Source organism: Primulina tabacum, chromosome 8 (assembly GCF_025594145.1).
Source record: "Primulina tabacum isolate GXHZ01 chromosome 8, ASM2559414v2, whole genome shotgun sequence".
NCBI lineage: Eukaryota > Viridiplantae > Streptophyta > Magnoliopsida > Lamiales > Gesneriaceae > Primulina > Primulina tabacum.
In genome coordinates this window covers 27,260,875-27,273,802 of record NC_134557.1, presented here as the reverse complement: position 1 = coordinate 27,273,802, position 12,928 = coordinate 27,260,875, and positions in this window count along the sequence as shown.

Below are 12,928 nucleotides of genomic sequence, written 5' to 3'. Positions count from 1 at the left end.
TTTAACTTTGAGGAGTATGTGACCAAGTTCTCTACCCTGTTGCGATTTGCTCCACATGTGGCCGAGAATGAGGAAGCTATTGCTGATCATTTCATCAATGGTTTGAACCCTGAAATCTTTACATTGGTAAACACGGGCGACCGAATAACTTTGCTGACGCCCTGATCGAGCCAAAGGAGCTGAAGCTGGTCTGATGAGACAGAAAGGAGCTTCGTTTGTTTCTCCAGCCCCGAGACCACAGCAACCTCCCCCAGATTTGAGAGTGGTAGCAGCAGTGGTGGATAGAAATAGTCCTTGAAAGCTCGAGGAAAGCAAATCAAGAAGTCGGGCAGCAGTTCTTCTGGCTCCAGTGGATCCAAGCAGAGTTATACCGAAGTCTATTGCGGAACTTGCGGAGGGAGACATCCCACAGAGCAATGCCAAGGAGTATTTGTGATGCAAACGTGGTTGATCAAGCACCAAAGAAAACATGGGAGTCGTTGGAGTTGCCCGAAGGACCTATAACGAGGGGACGTAGCAAGAAGTTTAAAGAAGCACTTCAAGGACTCATGATGAACTACCAAGGAGGATCTACAAATTGGGTGGCTAAATTAGAGGAGGTTGGGAATCATGGGAATAATATTGGAGGTTTTTGGAATGTTATTCAAGTGCAATTGCCGAAGGTCCAGCGCACCCGTGCTAAAACAGGGACCGCACCCGCGGCCAAATGGCCGGAGGACCAGCGCACCCGCGCTAATAAAGGGACCGCACCCGCGGTCCATGATCATCGAATTTCCCGAAGCTGCACCGCACCCGCGGTCGGAACATCAGCGCACCGCGGACTTCACTGCCGTGTCAAACTTGCTAGAAAACTTTCTTTATGACTTTTTGCACTACTTTTTATTATTTTATTGTATTTATCACCATTGAGGGGATTGAGCACCAAATTGATTTTGTGCCCGGAAGTACATTGCCAAATCGTCCAACTTATAGAAGCAATCCGGATGAGACTAAAGAGCTTCATCGACAGGTAAGTGAATTGTTAGATAGGGGTTTTGTGCGTGAGTCCATATCTACTTGTGATGTACCTGTTTTATTAGTTCCTAAGAAAGATGGATCATGGCGAATGTGTGTAGATTGTAGGGCAATCATAATATAACCATCAAGTATAGGCATCCCATACCTAGACTAGATGATATGTTAGATGAGTTGCATGGTGCATGTATTTTTAGTAAGATTGATTTAAAAAGTGGTTATCACTAAATTAGAATGAGGGAAGGTGATGAGTGGAAAACGGCATTTAAAACCAAATATGGGTTATATGAGTGGATGGTCATGCCTTTTGGCTTAACTAATGCTCCTAGTACCTTTATGAGGTTGATGAATCATGTTTTGTGTGCTTACATAGGGAAATTTGTTGTGGTTTATTTTGATGATATTCTTGTGTATAGCAAAGATTTAGAAGAGCATGTTGAGCATTTGAGACTTGTACTGACAACACTTAGGGCTGAACATTTATATGCTAATCTTAAAAATGTGATTTTTGTACAAGCAAACTTGTCTTTCTTGGTTTTGTGGTAAGTTCACAGGGGATACAAGTGGATGAGGACAAGGTAAGTGCTATTCGAGATTGGCCAACGCCTGCTAATGTTAGTCCAGTTCGAAGCTTTCATGTCTTGCAAGCTTCTATAGGAGGTTTGTAAAAGATTTTAGCACACTGGCGGCACCGATGACGGTGGTGATTAAGAAGAACGTTCCATTCCATTGGGGCGAGGAGCAAGCGAAGTCTTTTAATATTAGTAAACAAAAATTAATTAATGCGCATTTACTTGTTTTGCCAAATTTTTCTAATACTTTTGAAATTGAATGTGATGCTTCAGGTATAGGTATTGGAGGTGTTTTGATGCAAGGAGGACGACCAGTGGCGTACTTTAGTGAGAAACTCAATGGAGCAGCACTGAACTATCCAACGTATGACAAGGAGTTGTACGCGCTTGTGAGGGACTTTGGAGATGTGGCAACACTACTTGAGGCCTAAGGAGTTTGTCATCCATACCGATCATGATCTCTAAAGTACCTTAGGGGACAACAGAAACTGAACAAGCAGCATGCCAAGTGGGTGGCATTCATAGGAACATTTCCCTACATAATCAAATACAAACAAGGTAAGGATAATGTAGTGGCCGACGTACTATCACGGAGGTACGTACTAATTTCTACCTTGGATTCAAAAATTTTGGGATTTGAATATGTGAAAGAATTGTATGCGATGGATGAGGATTTTAAGGAAGTATTTGAAACATGTATGCATGGTCCACATGATAAATTTTATTTGCATAATGGGTTTTTATTTAGAGAAGATAGATTGTGCATTCCTAAGTCATCAATTCGTGAATTACTTGTGAGGGAGGCACATGTTGGTGGTTTGATGGGGCACTTTGGTGTGGCTAAAACTTTGAGTTGTTTGCATGAGCATTTTTATTGGCCACATATGAAACGTGATGTTGAACGTGTTTGTGAAAAATGCATTACTTGTAGACAAGCTAAGTCTAGAACACAACCACATGGATTGTATACACCACTTCCTGTTCCTAGTGAACCTTGGATTGATATTTCTATGGATTTTGTTTTAGGTTTGCCAAGGACTAAGAAGGGGAGGGATTCAATATAGTTGTTGTTGATAGATTCTCTAAAATGGCGCATTTTATTGCTTGTCATAAAACCGATGATGCATCCAACATTGCAGATTTGTTCTTTAATATGTAATTTAGACTGATAGACGATCATCAGCTATACATTCCTTCTAGCCACCAGCGACGACTCCTCAGTCACAGCAGAGGCCATGAGGAAGCCAGACAGTGAGTCAGCCTCCGAGACAGCAGGCCAGAGTATTTGCTTTGACAGAGGAACAGGCCCAGGAAGCACCAGATGATGTTGTGGCAGGTAACTGTTCTTTATGTGGTTATCCTGCTTATGTATTGATTGATACCGGTGCTTCCCATACATTTATTTCTGAGAGATTTGCATTGAGTCATGCTTTGCCTGTTGAGTCATTATCTGCTGTAGTGTCTGTCTTCTCCTTTGGGGACATGTTTGATATCAGTGAATTCTGTTAAACATTGTATGCTACAGTATGACGGGCATGAGATCGAGATTGTGGGGACCCGAACGTTAATTAAAGTTTTTAATCGTTCTTAGAATTAATTAATCAATTATAATAAACAGGGTCTAAATTTTTTTTTTTGAAATACAAAGTGGAAACGTTATGTAAATCAATCTGAATTACATATTAAATATAAACATACAAGTCCTGTATTGTCTACAATAATCCAACTAGGTTCAACTACATATCAGTGCCTAATTTATTTCTGAGCCCGGATCTCCACGCTATCTAGTCCAGCCTCGTTCTCTTCTTGACTCTGATCCTGTCCCACCTGTTGTCATGCACACATACAAACAAGACAACAACCGGATAACCCGGTGAGAATTACATTCCCAATATAAATCATGTATACATGCAATCATATAAACGATATAAAAGCATATAACAGATATTCATAACATGTATCAAAATCAGAACATGAATCAAATATTCGTAGCATGTATCATAATCCCAAACATGAATTAATATGAACAATAACCCTTACTCTAAACATGTACCATAATCAGGAACATAAATCAACATCAATCAATGAATCAATATCCGTAACTCTTAAACTCAGACTAGACTCAATCCTAGTCTAGGGATCCCGATTTCCAGACGTTGGCATTCCATATCAATCACCAGTAATAGAAGAAACTCCAATTCTATCCACATTGATATGGTATCGATCACCAGTAATAGAAGAAACTCCAATTCTATCCACATTGATATGGTATCGATCACCAGTAATAGAAGAAACTCCAATTCTATCCACATCGATTGCCAATCGTCTAGTCAAATCAATGAACATAATAATAAGAAGTATGTGATTTAGGAAAACTCAAGTATATCATACTATACTCGAGTCGATCTCCCGGTACCACATTGACTTATACTTTCTCTTCTCGGTCTGACGAAGACGAAGTCTCAAACTCAACTCTGTCCATCTTCAGTCTGATTCTGTCGAAGCTTTGGACTCACTGTCTGTCGATATCAATCTGGCAATAACAATATCGAATATACTGTATCAATGTATCACTCAATTCAATACCTAATCTGATCGATATCACGACACCATAATACAATCTCAATCAATATTGAATCTGATCAATATCAATTCACCTGTAAAACTTGAGATTTATTAGTCTTCATTGATGTGATATTCGAAGATATGAGTATGCATGACATGTAATGAGAGGCATTAAGTGAGATGAGATTATGAAATATGGCAAGAAATGAAGACCGCACCCGCACTAAGGAAGCTACCGCACCCGCGGTTGATGGACAGAGAGTTGGGACATTTTTACAGTAGGGTCACCGCACCCGCGGTAAAAACAGGACCGCACCCGCGGTCGACATTTATGAAATTTTTAAAGGCATGCCGAAGCTTGAGCGCACCTGCGGTTGAAAGAAACCGCACCCGCAGTCGACATTTATGAATTTTTTAATGGCATGCCGAAGCTTGAGCGCACATGCGGTTGAAAGAGACCGCACCTGCGGTGCTGCATGCGAGAAATCCACCTTTGTTTCTTATGATGACACATGGCATATATATAGAATGTTAGCGGACCGGTTACGGTGGCCGGAAGCACAACGGAAGTCAAAAATTTTTAATTTTAAGCTCAAATTTTCGGCCACCAAGTTTGTGTGCAACTTTTACATTCAAACACCATAAAACATTCATAGGGTGTTAGAAAGTTTTACCTATCAACCTCTTGAGGTTGATGAATGGCTCCAACTTTGTTGTAAACAACAAAGCTCTTCAAGGTAGGCAAGTCTACAAGCCTCCTCCCTTTCCTTCAAAATAAGGCTCACCACTAACTAGGTAAACCCCCTCATATTTTGCACTAGAAAAATATGAGGATTTTTCAAAGAGAAGTGCAAGAATTCCTCAAACAAGATGAAGAGAAAAATGGAGAGAAAATGAGTGTCAATTTTTCGGCCAAGTGAGGGGAGAGTGAAGGAGTGAATGGTTGTCTTGGTGTGTGAAAAAGTAGTGACCAACTTTTGCATGCCATGCAATTTTTTAATCAAAAGTAATCCACAACCTTTCACCTCCCAAACATGCATTCTCATTTGGTCTTTTTAACAATTACAAGGCCCATGGACTTTTATTTAAATGTCCCAAACATATTTGAGCTCATTTAAAGTTTACTTGATTTTAACTAAGCCCACTAGTTTAATAATTATTTCTAATTGGGCTCTACAAGGCCCAATGTAATTTAATTAATTCAACACTTGAATTAATTTAATTATTTGGACTCTACTAGGCCCACTAGTGTTAAATTAATTCAACACTTGAATTAATTTAATTTAGTCCATAATAATGTTTTTGAAAATCACAATTTACAAATACATTATTTACTTGGCCAACTTTTAATTTTAGGAACACATTCGTAAATTAAAAGTTACATTTCTCTCATAGAAGTCATACTTCTATTTTTTTCTTTACGCTTATAAACACATTTATAAGCCGTTCAACACATTGAACTATTTTACTTCTCATCGGGATTTACAAAGCTAGTACTTGTGTGGCCCTCAATGGTTCATTGATACGACTAGCTGTGGGTTCACATCTCCATGTGATTAGGACTAAACATGTCCTTATATGAGCATACCCCAATTGCTCCATTCTTATTTATCAACCCCTTGATAATAAGAACGTCAGAACTCAAGTCTGATATTACCCAACCAATCATGTTAAACGCCTAGCAGCATCGCTTACATGATTCCCTAGGTATCAAATGATAGTGCCTGCAAGAACCATTCAATTATGGTTAGGGTACAGTACGGTCCTTTCAACTTATATCCCGACCGATTCGACAACTATCGAATCTGAGGTTCCAACTCCTAGATGCCTGCTTAAGACCATAAATAGATCTTTGAAGTTTGCATACCATATGCTCACTTCCGATAGATGTAAACCCTTCAGGTTGAGACATGTAAATCTCTTCCTTAATATCCCCATTAAGGAAGGCAGTATTGACATCCATCTGCCATATCTCATAGTCATACCATGCAGCTATGGCTAGCAAAATCCTAATGGACTTGAACATTGCAACTGGAGAAAAGGTTTCCTCATAGTCAACACCTTGCCTTTGAGTATACCCTTTTGCTACCAATCGCGCCTTGAAGGTCAATACCTTCCCATCCGCCCCAAGTTTCCTCTTGTAAATCCATTTACACCCTATGGGAACAGTTCCCTCAGGTGGATACACAAGATTCCACACTTGGTTCGAATGCATGGAACTCATCTCAGATTCCATTGCTTCAAGCCATTTGGATGAATCGGCATCAGATAATGCTTCCTTGAAGGTCCTTGGATCACATCCAAGGTTAGGCTCATCATGGCCCTCTTCAAGAAGCAGACCATACCTCATAGGTGGTCTCGAGACTCTCTCGGATCTTCTAGGAGCTTGTATCTCCTCTCTTGGCTCCTCGGTGTGGGTTCTAAAACTGTGGGTGTCTCTCGAACATCTTCGAGTTCTATCATCTCGCCTTTTCTATGTAATAGAAATTCCTTTTCCAAAAAGGTTGCATTCGTAGAAACAAACACCTTTGTTTCTTGGAGATGATAGAAATAATATCCAACGGAATTCCTTGGATATCCCACAAAGTAGCATAAAATGGATCGACTATCCAATTTATCTACCATTACCAGCTTCACATAAGCAGGGCTCCCCATATTCTAAGATAAGAATATTTGGGAGGCTTACCCATCCATATCTCATATGGTGTCTGCCTTTGAATGGACATTTAATGGAATATCTTTCAATTTTAAGTTATAGAGATCGTTTTCAAGTTCACCAATACCAATCAAACATTCATTCATGTAAATATTGCAAACACCTTTGCAAAATAAACAAGAATATCCATTTTTATCAGCATAGAAATGGAAACAATGTTTTTCACAAAATTGGGTACAAACAAAACATCTCATAAAATTAACTTAAAACTATTGTTCAACAATAAGTAAACATCTTCAACAGCCTTGGCAGCAACTCTTGCTCCATTGCCCATCCTTAAGAAGGTCACACCTTCCCTAAGCTTTCTACTTCTTCCCATCGCCTGCAAATCATTACAGAGATGTGAGCCACATTCGGTATCCAATACCCAAGAAGTAGAGTTAATTGAAATGTTTACTTCGATATAGAACATACCGTTTCCAGAACTCTTCTGGGCCAGATATTCCTTGCAATTTCGCCTCCAATGTCCAGGCTTCTTGCAGTGATGACAAACATCACCAGTCTTGTCAGCCTTAACAGGTCTGGCTGCCTCAACGGGATTCGGAGATTGCCCATCAAGGGCATGTTCTTCTTGGGACGTTGGAAAGAACGCTTCTTTCCATTCCCATGTGGATCAATCTTCGTACCAGATGAAGAACCCACATAAAGAACCAACTTCTCTTTCTTGATGGTTGATTCAAACGTAACAAGCATATTCACCAACTCCTCAAGGGTCGGCTCCATCTTGTTCATTTGAAGTTCACCACAAAAGGATCAAATGAGCTAGGCAATGATAACAGCAACACGTCGGTGGTCAACTCCGAAGGCAAGATCAGATCCATGCCAACGAGCTTGTCCACGAGCTCAATCAACTTTAGGCCATGCTCATGGACCGAGGCCCCATCTCGCATGCGCAAAGTGATCAGCTCCTTAACGGTAGCATGCCTAAGAGGCCGTGTTTGCTCACCAAAGAGCTCCTTGAGATGCAAATGAATGTCAGCAGCACTCTTTGCATCCTCAAAACGCCTCTGCAAGCTCATCATTCATAGAAGTCAGCATATAACACCTTGCTATCAAGTCATGGTCACACATTCTTTGTAAGCCTGCAATTCCTCAAGAGTGCAGTCAGTCGAAGCCTCAAACAGGGGGCGACTCAGTCAGTGTATATGCTACCATTTCCGAATTCAAGACGATTTTTTAGGTTTCTTAGCCAAGTGAGGTAATTAGGTCTAGTTAATATGTATTTGTCGAGTATTACGGATATCGGATTGCGAATCGAAGACATTGTCAATTTGTACTGAAAAGTAAAAACAAATAAATGTTGATGACTATTTTAAAATATTTAGTAAGATATGAAGTTTGGACTTTTACTTCATAAATATTTGCTCTCACTGTTTTGACATCTTTCACTACCCTCTAGTGAAAACGGGAAACTCCTTTCCTCAGTAGGTACGTAAGGTCCAATTAGCGAATATGATCCCGAATAATATCAGCCAATCACAATTCCTAAAGGTAGTTTCCAATTGCATCACAATGCAACCCTTCTACGTAAACTTTTGTCTCACGTTTGATTAGGACCCAATAATATGACGTCGTTCATCTTCACGTGTCAAGCCTAACCATCGATGTTGAACCTTAATGGACGATCGCCATGAGTTCCCCCAATAATATGAGCCGAAATCATGGGAGTCCCAGTAGTTCACATCACCATGTCAATGGATGTCACAGCTTTCCGGCACCCAGGGCCCCCAATAATATGAGCGAGCCCCGAAGTACGGGTAGCGTTCATCATGCACCCATTGTCGATGGAAGACAAGAAATTATAAACAAATTTATAATTCCCTTTTCGGACTTGATATTAATTTTGAATCTTATTCAAAATGAGGGTTTTTAATTTTGAAAGGTCTCATCATTAATTTTATTTTAAAAGCTCGCCATGTTTGATCGTATGTTGCCGGATTCATGCAACTTTGTTATTATCATAATAATAATGCACATACTCAATATTTATAACATATCATGCATATATTATAAACAGTAAACAACAAGAGTTATAAATCGCCCAAAACTAATGGCCCGTGTGAGCTAAACACGGGCCTAGGTCCAATCCTAGTGTAAATGCACGGGATGCAAATGCAACTATTACATTAGCTTCCAATATTACATGTCTTCGATCTTCATAATCATCATGGCCACCTTCTTCCAATCTGATCATCCACTATTCTAATATTTACAAATAAATATCCCTGGCACATAGAGATACATCTCATGGGGTGGGAACGGACCATAAACCAAGCCCACTTTATAAATTGATAATTATTACAATCATTCAACACAAATATCCTAGCATACACCTAGCAAATTGGGCTTGGGCTTTTGATCATCCTTCACGCATAATATCACATATCATACACCATCAATTAATTATCACAATAATTAATTGATCCAATATTATATATCTTGATCCAATCACTAACGCCACAATTATAAATTAAATTAACAAAGTATACAAACACCTTTGTCTACTTTCAAATTAATTTATTTATAATCGAATTTCTTGTAAATCACAATTTACTATAAATAATTAAAGTCCTACTTCAATTATTTATTTTATGAGAAAATATATGCAACAATTGTAAATTTAAACTAAGGGCCCAAAACTCATTTTTCACCTAAAATATTTTGGCCCATTTAAATTTCACAAATATGTTAGCCATCCAATGGCCCAACAACTCAAGGCCCATGACACTAAGATTGTCCAAAACATTTTTGGAAACCCTAGTCGTCATCCCCGTCGCCAGATTCCGGCAACACCCAAAAAAAATTTTTTTTTTATTTAAAAACTGGAAGTTTCGGGCAGCCCGAAGGCTGCCCCATTTGCTGCCCGAAATTCTCGGGCAGCCCGAGATTCACGGCAGCACATGCTGCCCGTAAATTTTTTTTTTTGTGTTTCAAAATTTCGGCCTTCATGTATACCTTGCAAAAATATTTCTCAAGCGGTTAGAAATCGATCTCAACATAATATTACGTAAATATTACACAAAAACCGTAACCTTAGCTCGGATACCACTTGTTAGCGAACCGGTTACGGTGGCCGGAAGCGCAACGGAAGTCAAAAATTTTTAATTTTAAGCTCAAATTTTCGGCCACCAAGTTTGTGTGCAACTTTTACATTCAAACACCATAAAACATTCATAGGGTGTTAGAAAGTTTTACCTATCAACCTCTTGAGGTTGATGAATGGCTCCAACTTTGTTGTAAACAACAAAGCTCTTCAAGGTAGGCAAGTCTACAAGCTCCTCCTCCCTTTCCTTCAAATAAGGCTCACCACTAACTAGGTAAACCCCCTCATATTTTGCACTAGAAAAATATGAGGATTTTTCAAAGAGAAGTGCAAGAATTCCTCAAACAAGATGAAGAGAAAAATGGAGAGAAATGAGTGTCAATTTTTCGGCCAAGTGAGGGGAGAGTGAAGGATGTGAATGAGTTGTCTTGGTGTGTGAAAAAGTAGTGACCAACTTTTGCATGCCATGCAATTTTTTAATCAAAAGTAATCCAAACCTTTCACCTCCCAAGCATGCATTCTCATTTGGTCTTGTAACAATTACAAGGCCCATGGACTTTTATTTAAATGTCCCAAACATATTTGAGTTCATTTAAAGTTTACTTGATTTTACCCAAGCCCACTAGTTTAATAATTATTTCTAATTGGGCTCTACAAGGCCCAATGTAATTTAATTAATTCAACACTTGAATTAATTTAATTATTTGGACTCTACTAGGCCCATTAGTGTTAAATTAATTCAACACTTTGAATTAATTTAATTTAGTCCATAATAATGTTTATGAAAATAACAATTTACAAATACATTATTTACTGGCCAACTTTTAATTTTAGGAACACATTCGTAAATTAAAAGTTACATTTCTCTCATAGAAGTCATACTTCTATTTTTTTCTTTACGCTATAAACACATTTATAAGCCGTTCAACACATTGAACTATTTTACTTCTCATCGGGATTTACAAAGCTAGTACTTGTGTGGCCCTCAATGGTTCATTGATACGACTAGCCGTGGGTTCACATCTCCATGTGATTAGGACTAAACATGTCCTTATATGAGCATACCCCAATTGCTCCATTCTTATTTATCAACCCCTTGATAATAAGAACGTCAGAACTCAAGTCTGATATTACCCAACCAATCATGTTAACGCCTAGCAGCATCGCTTACATGATTCCCTAGGTATCAAATGATAGTGCCTGCAAGAACTATTCAATTATGGTTAGCTTACAGTACGGTCCCTTCAACTTATATATCCCGACCGATTCGACAACTATTGGTTTATCGAGAGTTGTCAATGAATCGATACTATGTGTCATGTCGTAGTTGCATCGATGGTGTAATCTATGAAACCCCTTTCATAATTACAACCATACTCTGATCAGAGATTTCAAACTACACGCACATGAAAACACATAGGATATCCATACCCGTAGGTAAGCGGTGAATCCCCGACTACAATGCATCGACTCCTATATGTTTCGCCGTAACACCCAACCTTGCCACCTGATGACCCCATAAGAGTCGGTAAACAAGTCAAAGTGAGATGCTAGCACATAGAGTCTCAATGTTGTCCCGGGTCATAAGGACTAATGATGTACAACCATAAACTAGGACGTTTCCACTCGATAAGTGAAACCACTTGGAAAGTCCTTTATGGAGGGTTGTTCAGTGCACTCTACCAGGAGCACCTATCTGCATGCTCGGACATCACAATGTCCCCTACCAATGAAACATGGTACTCACATCGCAGATACTAGTCTCTAACTCGAGCGGCCTATATCCTTCTTATTGGCGGCTGAATCGACTAGGAACCGTTTAGAATATACAGTATTCCAAATATGAGTTTCATGATACTCCTCATATGAGCATCTCATATTCTTTCTACTATTTGTATATTCAAGGACTTTATCTATGCAACTAGCATGGGTATACATATAAAGATGCGCCAATATAATAAATTCAAATATTATTAAAATAAAGATCGTTATACATAGAGTTTCATCGTGAACACTCGGCCAACACTTGGCTCGACGTGTACCTACTCTAACATAGAATTGTGCTGAGTCTTCATTTTGAGCATTCCAGCAGACCAGCAATGAGAGAGAAAGGGATTTCCAAGCTTTCCTTTCAACTTTATCACTTGGTTGTGTAAGATTTATCCATCCAAAGTTTAATCCAAGTTGAGATTCTTGTTCCTCTTGACAAAGGCTTCAAAAGGGTATACTTTTGATATCTTTTCAACATGATTTAGATTCCATGTGTGAAAGAATTATAATATGATGGTTATATTGTGTTCTTGACATATTGAGCATAGTATATTCGCAACTGGATCGATTATTGGATGGCGTATGCTATTGATATGAATTTCAGCATATATTGTATATAAGATTATACAGATTTCAGAAGTTATGTATGCTTTTGATGAAGATTATGAGTTATGGAGATTGATATACACTGATCTGTACTACCGGTACTTGGAAATTGGACCATTGTGCCGTCAAAATTTGATAAGACTGAGAGATCTTAAATTGAATTGAATATTAATACAGTAGATTGGATATTAATCAGAACAGAGTTTGAATTAAGCTATACATTGATATAGTGTATTGTATTCGATATTGTTATTGCCAGATTGTTTTGGACAGGCAGAGTGAGTTTGAGACTTCGACAGAACCAGATCGACAGAACGAAAAGAAAGGTATAAATTAATGTTGAGTTGGGATTGCACAACTCGAGTGAGGTTTGACTCGAGTCTCCCTAAATCACATACTTTAGTTTATTGCATTGATACTTGTAATAGATGAGATTGATTTGTATGGTCTATTGAATCATAGACATTGTATGTATTGACTCATTGGCTGATTCGCCTAGTCATGGATCGCCTAGTTACTGATTCATCGAGTCATTGGTTGATTCGACTATCTTCGACTGATTCGTCAATTCTGCGGCCGATTCGCCCAGACACTGGACATATGAATTATATCGATGCCGTTTAGGGATTGATTCATTCCTAT